The 19,175-nt window shown below is 38.8% G+C and overlaps 1 pseudogene; it reads left to right on the plus strand.

The window, feature by feature from the left end:
• Positions 1–18,738, plus strand: part of LOC101610763 — a 121,878-nt pseudogene extending 103,140 nt beyond the window's left edge.
• Positions 18,739–19,175: the final 437 nt, after the last annotated feature.

Genomic DNA, 19,175 nt, shown 5'->3' on the forward strand with positions numbered 1-19,175 from the left:
GGGACTTTTAAAGTTAGAAGAGTGCATTGCATTTTACATCGTGTATGGTTATCAGTTTATGGGGGCCAGGGTCGGAATGTGGTCATTTGATTCAGGTGTCCCCCATAAACTTAGGTGTTGTGAATTCTAGCTCCCCAGCTGATGGATATTTGGGAATTAATGCCTCCTGGAGGGAGTGTATTGTTGGGGGCAGGCTTATGGGCTTTATAGCCAGTTTTCCCATGCCAGTGTTTGGCACACCCTCCTGTTGCTATGGTCCACCTTATGTTGGCCAGGGTGTGATGTCCACCCTCTGCTCATACCATCGTTTTTCCCTGCCATCGTGGAGCTTCCCCTCCAGCCTGTAAGCCAAAATAAATCTTTTTCCCAGAAGCTGCTCTTGGTTTGGTGATTTCTACCAGCAATGCAAACCGGACTGCAACAACATCCCCAAGTGGATCCACCTATCATAGCTAAAGAGAGTCAAACCACCTCCCTCCTACCCTACCTCATCCAGGGATAAGTACAACTCCATCCCAACAGTCCCTCTCAAACTCTCTCATGTTCCTACTCTTATCCCAATCCCAGAATGTTCCTCTTGAAGACAATGATGCTCCTCTGCCTCCACTCTCTTTCACCAAGTCCTCTATCCCTCATCCCTGAGTGATCATCCCTCCATTGCACCTGGCATTCCGATGTCATAGCTGTTGACAAGGGTAACAAGTTCCTTAATTCTTCCTTCTGTCCTCTCACAGGGCGCATGAAGCCCATCTCCCTCACCTTCTCCATAATATGTGTCACCAGAAACTGCCCCAAAGCCAGCTCAATGCAGGGATGGTAAGAGAGAAACCTTGTTTCACTCAGGACCAGGTCATAACAGCATGCTACACTGGCACTGCTGGAGGGTGCTCACTATTGATCTCACCACTCTCTCACCTGTAGCCACCATGGAACTGCCTCGTCATCACCTACTCTGAAGGGAGACCCATCAACCACATTATCCAGCCTCTCCCATAAGAACTCACTGCCCTTATGGTCAGAATGAAGACAATACATAAGACAGATCACTGTCTTCCCTTATCATTAACACAAGGCTGGAATGTTAGGTTGGGACAGGCTCCCAAGACGGAGCCACCAAGGTCAGCAGATTGGATACAGAGACATACGGAAGTGGATTATCCTCATTCCTCAATAAACCACTCAGTCATTATCCTCTCCTTGCCTAACAATTCCCAGGTCATGTTTTCTGGCCTTCTTATCTCCTAAGTTGCATGAACACTGTTCTGGTGTCTTTTTTTTTTGTTGTTTTGTTTTTGGTTTTTCAAGGTAGGGTTTCACTGTAGTCCAGACTGACCTGGAATTCACTATGTAGTCTCAGGGTGGCCTTGAACTCACAGTGATCTGCCTACCTCTGCTCCTAAGTGCTGGGATTAAAGATGTTTACCACCACATCTGGCTCCTAGCTATTTAAAATGATTAATGTATTGATACCTCCTAAAGGAACTTTTCTAGTCAACTAAACAAATGAGTTCTTTTTTTCTTTTTCACTTTCCCCCAACTGAAAAAGCCCTATAAAATGCACTTACCGAAAAGTCAAGTTGGCTGTGTCCCTCTCTTGTGAGTCATCCCTGGTAGCTCATGTTTTTCCTGAATAAAAGCTTACATCATTTCATCACTGAGTTATTTGTGTGGTCTTGGTCACTCCCAGATCTTACAGGTGGTTATTAATTACACCTTAGGAAACAAACAGGAAATGAAGGATGGAGATGCTGCTTCCAATGATCAGCTCCAGGCAGTAGTGGATATGTTGAACATGGAACACATTTTTTCCATTGCTACATGGTCTTGATGATATGGTGACTAAATTTAGATGCATGGAAATACCTACGTCTAATGCATAAGGAGCAGGGGGCTATGAAAGATCTGAGATGGTATGAATGAGATACAATGATATCCAGGAGAGAAAGATGTGGAGGAAGCTGAAGCAAGACAGATATTAATGGGAAATATCAGCTTGGAATTTCAAAGATTTGATCATTTAGATTTTAGTGTTTGTAATTCAGATATCATCATATTACTAAGCTTGAATTATTATTTGCAAAATAAATTTAAACTGCTTTAAAACCTAAGTCTTCACCCTATGCTAGTCATTCCCCTTTTTACTTTAACAGAATATTCTAATAATGAGGACATTTTCTTATCCATGTTTTTAAACTTAATACCTACCACTTCCCAAAATATATAGAGAGTAACCATAGAATATTTGACAATGAAAATTAATGTAGAATGAATTAATGGACTCTCAGGTATTAGAAAACTTATAGCTTCATTATGACAATAATGAGTTCTTGAATTATGTAAAAATTTAGTATGCCAATGAATTGAGATGTTTGGTGTTTGGGGTGTGTGTATGCATGCATGCATGTGTGAATGTATGTTTGCATGTATACATGCTTGCACATATGCTGGAGAAAGGTGTTTCTATGTTTCAGGCCCCTCATTCATTCACTCTGTATAAATCCAATTATATTGTATCCAGTAGGGAAAATTGCCTCTGACAGGTCTGAGCAAGTTGAATTTGCTTAGCTTCCTCTTTTCTAATAGCTTTCTCCAACTAATCTATATTTTTGTCAGCTGAAGTCTTCCTCTATCTTTTAATAGTTATAGCTACATTTCCAGATTCAATTTTCTACTTCAGCAGAGTATGAAATATTCTAAACTTAGAACTTATGTATTTTTTATTTTATCAGTGATTATTCATATACTAATAAAATGATCATTTCTCTTTGCAATCATGTTATCAGAAAGTATTAAAGATATTGCATCAGTCAACAATCTTGCTAAATGAGACAGAGGAGTTTCAGTATTAATGAATAGGATGTAGATGCCATTGATTTGAGTCTTTGTCCCCCAACACGCGGGTAGTTTGGAATAACTGATGTTACTAATGACTAAGACAGGTTCCTATCCCTAGAAAAGTTAAAACACAGTGTTCTTATTTGGTATTCATTGCTGCTTCACTAAGGAACACAATGAGTAACTGGAAAGTACATCTGCTTTTCCTGCCATTCTAAATGGCCATAATGTGCACTGTGCTGTGCTTTGGATATGCTCTTGTCATAACATAGATGGACCCAAAGTAAGCATAATGAAAATGTTGTGCCTTAACATAAATGCATGGGGGGACCCATCCTCAGTAGTGAGATAATCCCATGAATGGGGCTTAATGTGGCATGCATATGATATACTTCTGCTCTTATTTGTCTAGCTTCTGCCATGTGATGCTGCAGCAAAAATGCCCTTATCAGACCAAATTCTGGAAACTTGAGTTCGTAGTATACTATATCAAGAGTTATGAGAACTAAATTTCTGTCATTTTTTAAAGTACCAAGTCTCAAATATTCTCTTAGGTCAGCACAATTAATAATTTGAAAGCTTTGAGAAATTCATCTGTCCATAGTAGCTATTGTAGAAAATAGAAACATGAAGCATGCTGACTTTCTACATTGTTACACACTAGAAAATGTCATTCCAGGCCTATCTGCCAAAAACCATCTGCTCTTTCTTGGACTTGGAAAGACACACAATGGCCTATGTGCTAAGGGCCTATGCCCCCAAGCTGGTGCTATTGGAAATTTGTTGGAATCTTTGAAAGGTGTGCTATACTGGGAGTTTAGGTCAATGGAGGTATGTCCTTCAAAAGGATTGTAAAAACCAAGTTCTTTCTTTTCTTTTTTGCTTCCTGACCATTAGTTGAGTGATGTCACTCCACTCTACCTTCTCTAACAACTCCACTGGCCTTCTCCAACAAAGGCCTAAATCAATAGGGAGAATATATCATCAAAACCCATAAGTCAGACAAACCTGTGCCTTAAAAAAATGTTTTTTGTTTATTTTTATTTATTTATTTGAGAGTGACAGACAGAGAGAGAGAGAGAGAAGAGTGGTTGAACCAGGGCTTCCAGCCACTGCAAATGAACTCCAGACACGTGCGCCCCCTTGTGCATCTGGCTAATGTGGGTCCTGGGGAATCGAGCCTTGAACCGGGGTCCTCAGGCTTCACAGGCAAGCGCTTAACCACTAAGCCATCTCTCCAGCCCCAAACCTGTGCTTTTTATAAGGTAATCAGATAAGGTATTTTGCCATGGTGACAGCTGACTAGCAAATTTTCATACCTGCAAACACAGGTAAGTGAAGCTAAAACAGGACAGGTCCCAGGAACTACACCTACAACTAGAGTAGGCCAAGGTATGGAAAACAACAGAGAGCAAATGCTGAAAGGACTGGAAGGCATAATGGACTACATGTGGCAACTTAATAATTGGTAACAAGAAATCAAGTAGGTAGAGGGTAATTACTGAGAGGCATGGGGCTATAGAGATTGAGAAATGTGCTATGCTATAAAAAATTCATATTTCCTAAAAAAAATCTTTATTATTTTTTAATGTTTGTTATTATTAACAACATGATTCATATGGATACATCATGTGTTGGTATAATCTTTTCCACCTCCCCTGCTCCCATTGCATTGGGGATGATCCTCAGTGGGGTTGCAGGCATTACCCATGGGGTTGTGGTTTATGCATTGTGGGAGCAGCAGTCAGTTATTTTGGTGGGTAAGGAATGCCTGTAGACATGATGTCTCAACCTGTGGCTCTTAAAATCTTTCTATGACATCTACTGCAAAATTCCCTGAGCCACGGTGAGTGACTTTTAAGTTTACTTCATTGATGAGCTCTTAGGAGCATCAGAATCTCTGCTTTGGCAGGTGTTGAGTATTGTCAGGTCTGTATCCTACACACTGGCGTTTATTTTCAGGCACAGCATGGAAGCAGCACTCTTGCTTGCCTCCCCAATTCCTCTGTGGATTCAGCTGTGGCTTGGCCAAATTTCGAGGGGTACTTTATTTCCTCAAGTCTTGCTACCTTTTGAAAAAGAAGAGCAGATTCTCCAATAGAAAGTCAGCATAGCTTAAATGGGATAAGCATTATTAATTTAGGTAGAATTTGTTATATGTAACCCCACTTTGAGCCAAAGACTAGTGAGTTCTTGGCACTGGGGAATATAATCTTTGTCACCATAGGATCCTGATCTGGTTCCCAATTCCAAATATTGGTTCCTGTACACTAATCATATCTTTTAGCCAATCGGAAAGCTATTGGTTAGCCACTAACACTGTGTGCCACTATTGCACTAGAGTGTACATCATGTCAGGGTGCTTGCTTCTGAGTAGCTTAGAACTCTGGTTGCCCAGACTGTTTGTCATTTTCCCCCAGTAGCTCATGTAGCTCTTTCCATCACTAGACAGGCTAACAGTCTGGAGACTGGTTATCTTTGGAATTCCAGCCAGGTGTCTCTGTTCTCTGTGTCAGCAGCATGAGGTGTCTTCAGCAATAGGGTCTTAGCTTTTGCCTCAAGCTGTTATTAGTGCTTTGACAGACAGATGTCTTGATTTGGGGACCTTGTAGTTGTAGGTCCCTCTGATCAACTGCTCAATGTGGGTAGCAACCAATCTCTGGTACTGGGAGTTACCAGCCAGGCATGGCGTTGGGGGGGGGGGTGCTTTTAAGTTTAGGATTCATTTCACCTTTCCCAGAACCCTACTTTTCTCCTTTACCCTTTTGAGGATTACATCTTTTAGGTTATCTCCAAGGATAGTGGTTTCTAATGTACTGGCTCATTTTGAATTTAATTTTGTGTTTGATTTTCCCCTTTCTGTTCCTCTTTCCCCAACTGGGAATTTTGTTCAGGAAGTCATTTCCAACTCCTATATCATGGAGAGTGCCTCCCAATTTTTTCTTCCAGTAGGAGAAGAGTTTTAGGTCTTATGTGGGGATCTTTAATCCATTTTGACTTGATTGTTTTGTGTATTGAGATATTAGTGGATCTAGTTTCATTTTTCTACATATGGTCATCCAATTTGTCCAGTTCCATTTGTTGAAGATGCTGTTGTACCTGACCTAAGGTCTGAGTCTTCAATTTTGTTCCATTGGTCTATGTTTCTGTTCTTATGCCAGTACTATGCTGTTTTTGTTGGTATAGCTTTGTAATATAGCTTTAGTTCAGGTATGGTGATACTTTAGAGGTGTTTCTTGGCTGAGGGTATGTTTAGGTACCCAAGGCCTGCTGCCATTCCATATGAATTTTCATTCACTTTTTTCTATCTCTGTGAAGAATGGTGCTGGTATTTTATTAAAATTATATGTTACTTTTGGTAGAATTTCCATTTTGACAATATTAATTCTACCTATTCAGGAGCATGGGTGGTCTTTCCATCTTCTCAAGTCCTCTTAAATTTCTTTCTTGGGTTTTCTTTTGCTTTCATTATATAGGTCTTTTACATACTTGGTTAATGTTATTCCAAGGTATTTAATACTTATTGTGGCCCCTGAAAATGGTACAGCCTCACTGATTTCTTTCTCTGTATATTTGTCATTTACCTATAGAAAGACTACTGAATTTGTGCATTGATTTTGTATCTTGCCGATTTAGTAAAGGAATTAATCAACTTTGGAAGTTTTCACATGGAGAATTTCAGTCACTTCTACATAGGCTCATGTCATCTGCTAATAGGGCTAACTTGACTTCTTCTTTTTTTTTTTCTTTTTTAAAAGTTTTATTTATTTATTTGAGAGCGACAGACACAGAGAGAAAGACAGATAGAGGGAGAGAGAGAGAATGGGCGCACCAGGGCTTCCAGCCTCTGCAAACGAACTCCAGATGCGTGCGCCCCCTTGTGCATCTGGCTAACGTGGGACCTGGGGAACCGAGCCTCGAACCGGGGTCCTTAGGCTTCATAGGCAAGCGCCTAACCGCTAAGCCATCTCTCCAGCCCCTAACTTGACTTCTTACTTTCCAATTTGAATCAATTTTATTTCTTTCTCCTGTCTTATTTCTTGGGCTAGTACTTCTAGTACTATGATGAAGAGGAATGGTGAGAGTGGGCACCCATGTCTTGTTCCCTATCTCAATGTGAACTCCCTCAGTCTTTCTCCATTAAGTATTATTTGGGATTTGTGTGCTTTATATATGTAGCTTTTTTGTGTTGATATATAAACCCATTCTTTCAAATTTTTATTGTGAAGTGATGTTGTATTTTGTCAAGGCCTTCTTTGCATCAATTGTGATGATCATATGGTTCTTATGGTTATGTTTATTTATGTGGTGTATTATGTTGATCAATTTCCATATGATAAACCATTCCTGCATCCTTGGTATTAAGCCTATTTGATCAGAAGAATAATGCTTTTGAGGTGTTGCTGAGTTCACTTTCAGAGGATTTTGTTCAGGATCTTTACATATCAATTTATCAAGGATATAGGCTTATACTTTTCTGTTCTTGTTGAATCAAAGTCTGGTTTGGGTATTAGGGTGTTGCTAGCTTCATAAAAGGAGTTGGGAAGGCTTCCTCATTCTCTGGTTACATGAAATAGTTTAAGAAAAATTGGTTTCAGTTCTTTAATGAAGGTTTGATACAATTTGGCTAATAAGCCATCTAGTCCTTGACTTTTCTTTTGGGGGAGGTTTTTGATTACCTATCAAATCTCCATGGATGTGATAGGTTTGTTTAAGAGATTAATCTGCTCTGAGTTTAGTTGTGGTAGGTGGTATGTGTCCAGAAATTCATTGATATCTTTTAGATTATCAAATTTTGTGGAGTAGAGGTTTTGGAAGTATGCCCTGATGATTCTTCCAATTTCATTGGTGCTTGTTGTGATCTCTCCTTTTTCATTTCTGATTTTGTTAAAGACTTCTCTTTTCTTTGCTTGAACAAATTGGTCAAGGGCTTACAAAGCTTGTTTATCTTTTCAAAGAACCAGCTCTTTCATTATTTTTTTTTAAAAAACTCTATTAAATTTTTTATTTATTTGATATAGAGAGGCATCCAGAGAGAGAAGGAGAGAATGGGCATGCCAGGGCCTCCAGCCACTGCCAATGGACTCGAGACACATGTACCCCTTCTGCCTCTGGCTTATGTGAGTCCTGGAGAATAAAACTGGGATCCTTTGGCTTTGCAGGAAATGCCTTAACTGGTAAGCCATCTCTCCAGCTAAGTTGTGTTTTCATTATCATTCAATTCTAGGAATTTTACAATTTCTTTACTTTTTCCCACAACCCACTCATTGTTAAAAGTGTGTGGTTTAGTCTTCAGGAACTGGTGAAGTTACTCTTCAACTCTTGTTAATTTCTAGCTCTTAAGCACTATGGTCTTCTATGATGACAGAAGTTACTTCAGGTTTCCTGAATTTATGGAGGCACACTTTATGGCCTAATATATGGTCACTTTCCAAGAAGGATCCATGGGCTGCTGAAAAGAATGTGTATTCTGTAAAAAGAATGTGTATTCTGTAAACCTGGAGTGAAAAGTTCTGTAGATGTCTGTTAGGTCTGTGATGTTGTTGAGTTACATTATTTCCCTATTGACTTTCTGCTTAGATGATTTGTCTATTGATGGTAGTGGAATATTGTAGTCTCTGATTATGATGGAGTTGGTGTTTACTTCTGTTTTGTTGTAAAGTAGCTTTTGCTTTGTAAACTGTGGTGCATCTGTGTTTGGCACATATAGATTTATGATTGTGATATTCTCATGTTGGATCATACCTTTGATGAGTGGTCTTCTTTGTCCTTTTTGATTACTTTTAGTTTTTATTTCCATTTGCTTAGAATATCATTTTCCATCATTCTACCATGAGAAGGCATCTATCTTTAATGGTAAAGTGGGTTTCTTGGAAAAAGCAGATAGAAGGGTCAATTTTTTTTTGATCTACCATTAAATTAAAATGTAAGCTTATAACTATGGGGTTTGAATTAATCCCTGCTATGATGAAACGAATTATGGGGTTTGGTGCTTGCTTGTGTTTTGTTCTTTTTGAGCCTGGTCTATTTTTGGTTATTGTCATCTTCTTATTGACTCTGGAGATTGGTTGCTTGTTATGTGTGCAGTATTTCCTGAAGTATTCTCTGTAGGTTTGGCTTTGTGTTCCTATAATCATAGAGTTAACATTCTTCATGGAAAGGTTTTCTTGTACCATATATTATGGAGATACTTCTGCTGGCTATGGTAGCCTGGCTTATAAGCCATAGTTTTTTAGAGTTTTCAGTGTTCCAACCAGGCCCTTTTAGCTTTCAGCATTTACATTGAGAAATCTGAGGTAATTCTGATGGGATTGCCTTTGTAGGTAGTGATTGATTCTCTCTTGCTGCTTTTAGCACTCTCTCTCTCTCTCTATCTCTTTATATTGTTAAGAGTTTTAAATATGATTTGTCTTGGAGACTTTCTTCTTTATTTCTGTTTCTTGTTCTTTGGGTTTCTTGTATCTGGATAGGCCTCTCTTTTGAGAGATTTGGAAAATATTCTTCAATAATTTTTTTTTTGTTTTGTATTTTTTTCTCAATTTTTATGAACATTTTCCATGATTATAAAAAATATCCCATGGAGCTCTCTTCTTGGCTGTACATCTCTCCTCACTTCTGCACCTCCACATCTCCTCTGTCAGACCTCCCACATCCCAGAATATCTGGGTTGGGTTGGAATGGTAGGAGAGTACCCTTACCCAGACATGGGCTCTCTACCTCTTCCTGCCTTCTATATGGCAGAAACTCTCTGCACTTCCTTCTCTTAATTTAATAAAGTCAATCTAAACCTTAAAATACAAGATTTCTAGGTTGGGGTCTAGGCAGATTGCTCAGTGATTAAAGGCATTTTCTTGTAAAGCCAGACAAACATAGTGGCACATACATCTGGAGTCAGTTACTGTGGCAGGAGACCCTGACCCACTCATTTCTCTCTCTGCTTGCAAATAAATAATACATTATGATGAAAAACATTGCTGGAGAGGTGGCTCAGTGGTTAAGGCACTTGCCTGCAAAGCCTAAGGATCTGAGTTCAATTCCCCAGGACCCACATAAAGTCAGATTCACAAAATAGCACATGCATCTGGAGTCTGTTTACAGTGGTTGCAGGCCCTAGTGTGCCTATTCTCTCTGTCTCTCTTTTGTTTCTCTCTGCTTGCAAATAAATCAATAAAAATATAATTAAAGTTAAAAAAATAACACTTGAGAGGCAGAGGTAGAAGAATAGTTGTGAGTTTGAGGCCAGCATGGGACTATAGGAAGTGAGTGCCAGGTCAGCTTGGGCTAGAGTGAGACCCGACCTCAAAAAGATTTAAAAAAAAAAAGCATATATATATATATATATATATATATATATATATATATATATATATATCTATCTCCCATGGTAATACCTTCCATCAACCCCCCACATTCTCCTTTGAAATTCCGTTCTCCATCATAGCCCTTCCCCATCTCAAACAGTCTCTTTTCTTTTGATGTCATGACTTTTTTTTCTCCTCTTATGATGATCTTGTGTAGGTAGTGTCAGGCACTGTGAGGTCATGGATATCCAGGCAATTTTATGTCTGGAGGGAGCACGTTGTAAGGAGTCCTACCGTTCCATTGGCTCTTACATTCTTTCCACCACCTCTTCTGCATTAGACCCTGAGCTGACCTTTACTACTGAGTTTTTTCCTTCTCACACAGAGGCCCAATCATCTGTAGATAGGATCCACATATGAGAGAGAACATGTGGCACTTGGCTTTCAGGGCCAGGGTTACCTCACTTAGTATAATCCTTTCCAGATCCATCCATTTTTCTGCAAATTTCATAACTTCATTTTTCTTTACTGCTAAGTAGAACTCCCTTGTATAAATATGCCATATCTTCATTATCCACTAATCAGTTGAGGGATATATAAGCTGGTTCTATTTCCCAGCTATTATAAATTGAGCAGCAATAAACATGGTTGAGCACATACTTCTAAGGAAATGAGATGAGTCCTTAGGATATATGCCTAGGAGTGCTATAGCTGGGTCATAGGTAGATCAATCTTTAGCTGTTTTAGGAACCTCCACATTCATTTCCATAATGGCTGGACCAGACTGCATTCCTACCAGCAGTGTAGAAGGGTTCCTGTTTTTCCACATCCCTACCAACATTTATGATCATTTCTTTTCATGATGGTAGCCAATCTGACAGGAGTGAGATGGAATCTCAGTGTAGTTTTAATCTGCATTTCCCTGGTGGCTAATCACAAAAAACCTCGAATATCTAAAATAATACTGAGCAACAAAAATAAGGCTGGTGGTATCACCATACCTGATTTTAACCTATACTACGGAGCCATAGTAACAAAAACAGCATGGTACTGGCACAAAAACAGACATGTAGATCAGTGGAACAGAATAGAGGACCCAGATGTAAGCCCAAGTAGCTATAGCCACCTGATATTCGATAAAAATGCCAAAAATACTCATTGGAGAAAAGACAGCCTCTTCAGAAAATGGTGTTGGGAAAACTGGATATATTTCTGCAGAAGGATGGAAATAGATTCTTCTCTCTCACTATGTACAAGAATTAAGTCCAAATGGATTAAAGACCATAACATCAGACCTGAAACTCTGAAACTGCTAGAGGAAAACATAGGGGAAACCCTTCAACATATTGGTCTTGGCAAAGAGTTTCTGAATACAACTCCAATTGCTCAGGCAATAAAACCACAGATTAATCACTGGGACCTCATGAAATTGCAAAGATTTTGCTCTGCAAATGAAACAGTGAAAAAAGCAAAGAGGCAACCTACAGACTGGGAAAAAATCTTTGCCAGCTATATATCTGATAGAGGATTAATATCTAGGTATCCAAAGAACTCAAAAAGTTAAATAATAAGGAATCAAACAAGCCAATCAAAAAATGGGCTATGGAGCTAAATAGATCATTCTCAAAGGAAGAAACACGAATGACATATAAGCATCTAAAAACATGTTCTATGTCACTAGCCATCAGGGAAATGCAGATTAAGACACAGCCATATTCTTAATTCAAGGATGAAATAAACCATAGCCTTGAAAAGTAGGTTCCTTCTGCAGTCAACTCTTTCCAAAAGAGTTTGAATTTCTATGATAGTCTTTCCTCAGGTACCCTTTCCATTGTTTTAATGTAAAGCAGTTGTGCCATCATCCTTAAGATTTCTAATGTGTTTGACAATAGCATGTTCAGTAACCTAAAACCAGTCTCAGTGCCTGTAATTTTAACTTGCTTGATATTTTCTAACTTAAAATCTTAAATCTCTCAGTGTAATAACTTTAGCCAAGCACACCAGTCCATAACAAATTTAACCTTGATCAAACTCTTAGGCCTAGGCAGCAGAATGCGGCCAGCCCTTATACCAATAGTCCAGGTCCAACAAAGTCCTCTGTAGTCTTTCCTTCCCCTTAGAAAGCTCACCCCACTTCTGGTACTAACTTCTGTAGCAGACAGCTTCAGGTTCAGGTGAACTTCCAGACTAGGCACAGTTATGGAGGAAGGGATTTATTAAAGCTTACAGATTCAGGGGAAATTCTATAATGGCAGAAGATGCTGGCCTGCCTTCACTGGTGCAAGCAGAGAGAGAAAAGCTCAAGTCTAAAAGCCAAAAGCCACACAGCACACTTCAGGAACTCCAGCTAGGCACACTTTGCATATCTTTAGATTAAAACTCAAGCCCACCACCACACCTTAAGATCATCCAGTCACATCACCTCCAGCCAGGTGGCTGCAGATGCAAACTAATAAAACACTGAATATATTGGGGGCCATCTATTCAAACTACCACAGGAAAGGGAAATTTTCAGTTTAATGTCTATGTCATCATGGCATGGCAGAGCAGAATATGGCATCACACCTGGTCCCATCAACTGGAAATTAGCAAGATGAGTAATCAGGGCTCTGGCAAGAGGGCTTGGGCTATGACACCCAAGTCCCTCTCCTAGAATCACATCTCCTCCAACAAGTTTCTACCTCCCAAAGTTCAACCAGCTGGAGAATGAGTATGATGAGTCTTAATCACAAAAATGTGTGAGTATGGAGGATAATCAACCTACTACAAGGAGGGTCTAAGGTCTGATGAAATAAGAACAACAAAGTCTGAATGACACATCTCTACCTCCATTCATCCTGTCTACCTTCTTTTCACTATCAACAGACTTTTTATCATTGTAAATGTAGCTTACTAGGATCTCTGGAAACATTGGTGAAAAATAATCCCCTATTTTTCAAGTGTATATAATTTTTAAGCAGTGAATGCACTTCCAAATAGCTTCTGCAATACCACAGAGCAGTAGGATATTGAATTATGGAAGGTTTGATTGTCCTGGATGTAAGCTTTCTGTGCTATGGGCATAAGTGGGTTTGATAACTTCAAATGGCAGCTTAGAGTCACTGTTACATAGTTAACAGTTGTTGAGTATTTTAGGTTACTTCTTGTTCCATGTTGCTTTAAGAACACTCAGGTCTTGTGGAAAACTGCCCCTTTCATGTTGCTTTGCTAGAACTATGTGCTGATAATCTAATTGTCTTAATGATTTTTTTAATGCTTTGTAAGATAATGAGATTTGCTTATGTAATGTACATTACTTAAAATGTGCATTTATGGGACTTAAGTGATAGCTTTTTTGTATGTAAAATATTAGTACTTAATTACATTCTTATAGGAAATTTGCCTCCACATATGACATTCTATACTCACTGGAACTTTTGAAAGAATCATAATACTGTGCTTTTTAATGTCTAGTAGAAGTGTTGTCTTATAAAAATCTTGAAATATCTGTGTACTAAGCTTCAATATAACTAATCAAACATCAATTATGAAAAAATTATTTAGCTTATATCTGCGTAAGAATGAAATAAAGTTTAGAGGCATTATGTACAATGATGCCCAGGTTAAAAGAAAAAAAGAGTAGAGAGCTAATGAGTCTTAATATAAGGAACAATTTGCTGCCAATGAGAGATGCTCAAGTGAGAAAAGATATGATTGACTGAACTGTGATATTTTACCAGGAAGCATTCAGACAACTATTGCTGAACATTGTCCTTCACTTACAAGGATGTGGGCTGGTAAGCAAAGTGGATAACAGTGGTACAAATTGTCTAGGTGCTAGCTTAAACCAATCACAGCAAGAACAAATACATCTAACATCACCTATGTGATATTGTGGCTCCAGGTTGACATCAATGACAAAATTACTATAAACATAAAAATACATATTCTTCAGTTGAAAAGTGATATTTGTTTTTACTTGTTAGCTGCATTTTATGTAGGCATACAAAGCCTATGTTTCCTACAGTGGAGACAAAGAACTAATTATATCAGGACTGGATGTGATTTGAGACGTATAAAATCCAATATACAGCACCATCCTCTTATAATTGTTTGGAATCCATTAGCTACATAATTCAGTATTTTGGAGTGCAACCTCTCTTTTTATTTACCTATTTCATCAATTATGCAAATGTATAAATGTTTTATATATCTGAAGCATAATTCTAGAAAACAACTGGTATCCTCTCTTGAATGGTATATTCCAGTAGTTAATGGAATAAACATAAAATAAGAAATTGCTAAATTATAATAATTAATTTGGTTGGCCATATTTTGCATTAAATAGACATTTTAATCTGGGAATAGTGCCTTACTTATATTGACATTTCCCAAAATCAAGAGACTGCACAACTCAGAGGAGACATATGAGTACACAAAACCCTGCTGGGTGACAAATGAGTGAGTGAGAAAGAATGAATGAAGGGAGCAATGTACAGAGGGCAAATGTGGAAGATGAAGCTAAGGGATTTTTTTTTTGTTGTTGTTTACAAAAGCACACATTCAAGTTTACAGAATCATCAATTAAAATTAGACCTTTAAAAATCAAAAGGTTTAGAAAAAATGATTTTCCATTATGTTAAGCTAAAAATTAGCTCCTGTCAAAGAGCAAACATATTTTAAGCTTAGCTTCAGGAAAACAGTATTGCTTTTTTGGTTTTAGTCTGAAATTATCTTTCATAGAGAAATAATTTTCCATTTGTTAACTTTGTTTACATTTTGTCTTTTAAACAGTGATCATCCTTTATACATTGACATGCAGATTTTAAGACATAAAAAGTACTTTATATCAAAAAATACTAATCTGTACATAAGCACAATTGGTATATCCGCCTGTCATCAAGTATATCATGTCAGTACTGACACTTGGTCAGCTTAGAAGATTGCAACTCATGGTAAGAAAGAGAACTGAACCCCCTTTCAAACACCCTGGGGACATTGGTCATCCACGAACTTGTATTCCTGTGATATAAGAAAGGTAGCACTGTCAGCCACTTTCCTGACTGAATCTCCTTCTTCAGAAAACAAGGGATTTTGGCTAATCCACCAATACCAGCCACAAAGAGGTTCTTCTGTCAAATTCACTGAAATGTATGAAATACATGCTCTACTATAACATTTCCACATTTTTGCTCTAAAACATTGATTTTTTATTTTTTGAATTGTCCTGTGATCTGTATTTATGACATGTACACACACATACATACATGTAATCATGCAAACTTGTGCACACATGCACATACATACAAGTACAAAAGAAAAACAGTGACCAGTCAATATTCATTAAATGCCCTGAGTTAGCCCCTATACTAAACACTTTTCATATTGTTTCATTTAATCTAAAAACAATACTAGATGACAGTTGAAAACTCTTTTTTTGTTTTTTTTTTTTTGGTTTTTCGAGGTAGGGTCTCACTCTGGCTCAGGCTGACCTGGAATTCACTATGTAGTCTCAGGGTGGCCTCGAACTCTCGGTGATCCTCCTACCCCTGCCTCCCGAGTGCTGGGATTAAAGGCGTGCGCCACCACGCCCGGCCCAACAGTTGAAAACTCTTATACTCCATTTTAGAAATGACAAGAAAATTATTTATTTATTTATTTATTTTTAAAAATTTTATTTATTTATTTATTTATTTGAGAGCGACAGACACAGAGAAAAAGACAGATAGAGGGAGAGAGAGAGAATGGGTGCGCCAGGGCTTCCAGCCTCTGCAAACAAACTCCAGATGCGTGCGCCCCCTTGTGCATCTGGCTAACGTGTGACCTGGGCAACTGAGCCTCAAACTGGGGTCCTTAGGCTTCACAGGCAAGCGCTTAACCGCTAAGCCATCTCTCCAGCCCAGACAAGAAAATTTAATATTGAGAAATCAAACTGGACTCTGGCTAATTCATTATAAAATTGGTATATGTAAAATAATTTACAGTAATAGTTAAAAAATGAGGCTAATGTAAGACAGCAGTAGGGCCAAACTCCAGCCAAAGACTGTGACCCAAAGTATGCTAACTTTAGTTTCCAAATGCTTAACCATGAGTTTTCCACCAACCACAGAATGTCAGAAAATCTGACATTGTATGTCCTGCCAATTCTTCAAATGATAGTTAGTTGAAATTCGATTGGAAATGTTTTATCTATTCCACCCACGCCTTCTTGCTTCTGCAGTGAGAAATGTAGTATTCTATTTTATCCAGAGCTGTGTTCCAGACTTGATTTATAGATAACATGGAAAAGTTAAACATACTCTTTGTCACTGTACAATAAGAGTTAGTTAGTACCTTAGACTGGAATAGAGTAATATACTCTATAGAATTATCTAAAACTTATGAATTGTTTATTTCTGGAATTTTATATTTAAGAGTTTTGGACTGTGTCTCACTATAGGTAATTGAGGCTATGATAGCCAGATATGATCACATACCTGTAATCCCAGAATTGAGATATGAAGGTAGGAGGAGCTATAGTTCAAAGTTATCCTCAGCTGAAAAGCTACCCAGAGCCTAAACTCAATCCATGTCTCAAATCTTCAGATATAGTAAAACCACACAAGAGAGGCACTGAATTCACAGAAGTAATCTTTTTTTGTAAGTGCAGGAGCACAAACCAGTAATGCCAACACTCAGAAGGCTGAGGAGGGAGGATTGTGAGTTCCAGTCCAACTTGGGCAAGAAAATTTCTCTCAAAAAATTTCTAAGAAATGGCTTAGTGAGTAAGATGCTTGCCTGCACAGCCTAAGAACTCATGTTTAAAACTCCAGGTCCCACATATTCAGATGCAGTGACACAGGTTAGCAATGCCACCCCTGTGCACTAGGGTGCACATGTCTACATGTCTAGAGTTTGTTGTAGCAAGCTGAAGGTCCTGGCATGCCCATTCTCTCTCAGTCTCTCTCTCTCTCTCTGTCTCTCTCTTTCTCTCTCAGTAAGAAAATTAAAAAAAAAGAATTATTTAAAAATAAATAAGTGAATAAATGAATAAACAATAGCTCCATCCAACAAATAACTAGTTTTTGATTTTGAGACAGTCTCATGTAGGCAGGATGGCCTACAGCTTGCTGTGTATCTAAAGATGGCATTGAACTAATGCTTCTGCTTCTCCCTCCTAAGAGCATTAACCTCCTAAGTCCATGTCATTACTTGTATTTATTCTTGACTTACATCTTTCTTCTTTTTTTTTCTTTTTAGTTTTTTGAGGTGGGGCCTCACTGTAGCACAGGCTGACCTTGCATTAATTCTGTAGTCTCAGAATGGTCTTGAACTCAAGGCAATCCTCCTACCTCTGCCTCCCAAATGCTGGGATTAAAGACATGCTCCACCATGCGTGGCTTAACTTACATCTTTTTAAATTAATTACCTGAGATCATAAGTTTTTCTCTCATCCTAACTTTCTCAGATAAATGATAATTCCTCTGGAAAGAATTGCAGTATTGCTTCTACCTGTTCATTTCTATATTGGTGAATTACTTCTAACGTTACTGAGTTATCCTTTACCATATCAATTATTTATTTTTAAATATCTTATACATCCCACTCTATGGATTTATTATTAATGGTTGGAATGCTACAATGTTGACATGGATGATTCCATTAGTCAGCATCATCAATAATTGAGTATTTTATTTTTTAATGATTTGGTGTTTAATTGATTGTAAATGGAGTTGAGCTGGAGGTTCTTCATTCCCATTAAGAAAAGCAGGAAGGGGAGCACGAGGGCTGCGCGGGAGGAGCGGCCTCGCTCAGAGGCCTGGGACGGCGGCCACAGTCGGCAGCCTCCTGCCCGGGCTCGGGAGACTGAGGGCCGCCAGTAAGGGCCTCGGGAAGATAGCTGGTTAAAATCCTTATTTGTCAGGAATGTTGATCCAAGAAAAGATGCTCACTCTAATCTCCTAGCCAAAAAAGAAACAAGCAGTCTGTACAAATTAGTTTCACAATGTTAAGCCGGATGGCCTAAAAGTATGCAACAAAATTTGTCAGGAGGTGTTACTTAAGATTCATGATGACAAACATTACCCTTGTTCCTTGGCGGGGACTTGGAACACGTGGTATGGTGAGCAGGATCAAGCTGTCCACCTCTGGAGGTACGACGAAGGCTATCCAGCCCTCACAGAGGTCATGAATAAACTCAGAGAAAATCAGGAATTTGCGAATTTCCGTGAGGCAAGAAGCGACATGATTCTCTCTAGGAAGAATCAGCTGCTACTGGAATTCAGTTTTTGGAATGAGCCTGTGCCTCGGTCAGGACCCAATATATACGAACTCAGGTCTTACCAACTCCGACCATGAACCACGACTGAGTGGGGAAATTACTGGGCTCGTGCAATCTGCTATAGACAGGTGTAGACAGGACGGGAATGAGGCCCTGGGGGGGGGGCGGCTCTTCTCTCCGATTGGGCAGCTATACATGGTGCACGGTCTTTGGGCTTACAAAGATCTGCAGACCAGGGAAGACATATGGAATGCAGCATGGCACAAACACGGCTGGGAAGAATTGGTATACTACACAGCCCCCCTTATTCAGGACATGGAGTCCAGAATCATGGTCCCGCTGAAGACCTCATCCCTGCAGTGAAGCTCCAGAGCTTTGACGTGCCTACATAGATGATGTGACGAGCATTTGCCATGAATTAATTTTAACTGTACATCAAGTGAAAACGAAACACTGAGTGTAAGCTGCTGTACATAGCTTGTGAGGCTTCTTTTCTTTAAAATTTATATAATCATGTGAAAGGAGAAACCAAGGCACTTTGACTGTAGCTGTACTCTTGGAAACATCTGTTTGTCTAATGTTAGCTTCCCACCGTCCAGAAAAAAATGAAAACTTGAAGCAAGACATGGTGGCTCAGGCCAGCACTCTGGAGACTGAAGCAGAATTTCAACAAGTTCTAGGCCAGTCTAAGCTGCATAGTGAATTTCAGGCCAGTTTGGGGTATAGAATGAGAGCCTGTCTAAAAGATGATAGATAGATAGATAGATAGATAGATAGATAGATAGATAGATAGATAGATG

Source organism: Jaculus jaculus, chromosome 17, assembly GCF_020740685.1.
Source record: "Jaculus jaculus isolate mJacJac1 chromosome 17, mJacJac1.mat.Y.cur, whole genome shotgun sequence".
Lineage (NCBI taxonomy): Eukaryota > Metazoa > Chordata > Mammalia > Rodentia > Dipodidae > Jaculus > Jaculus jaculus.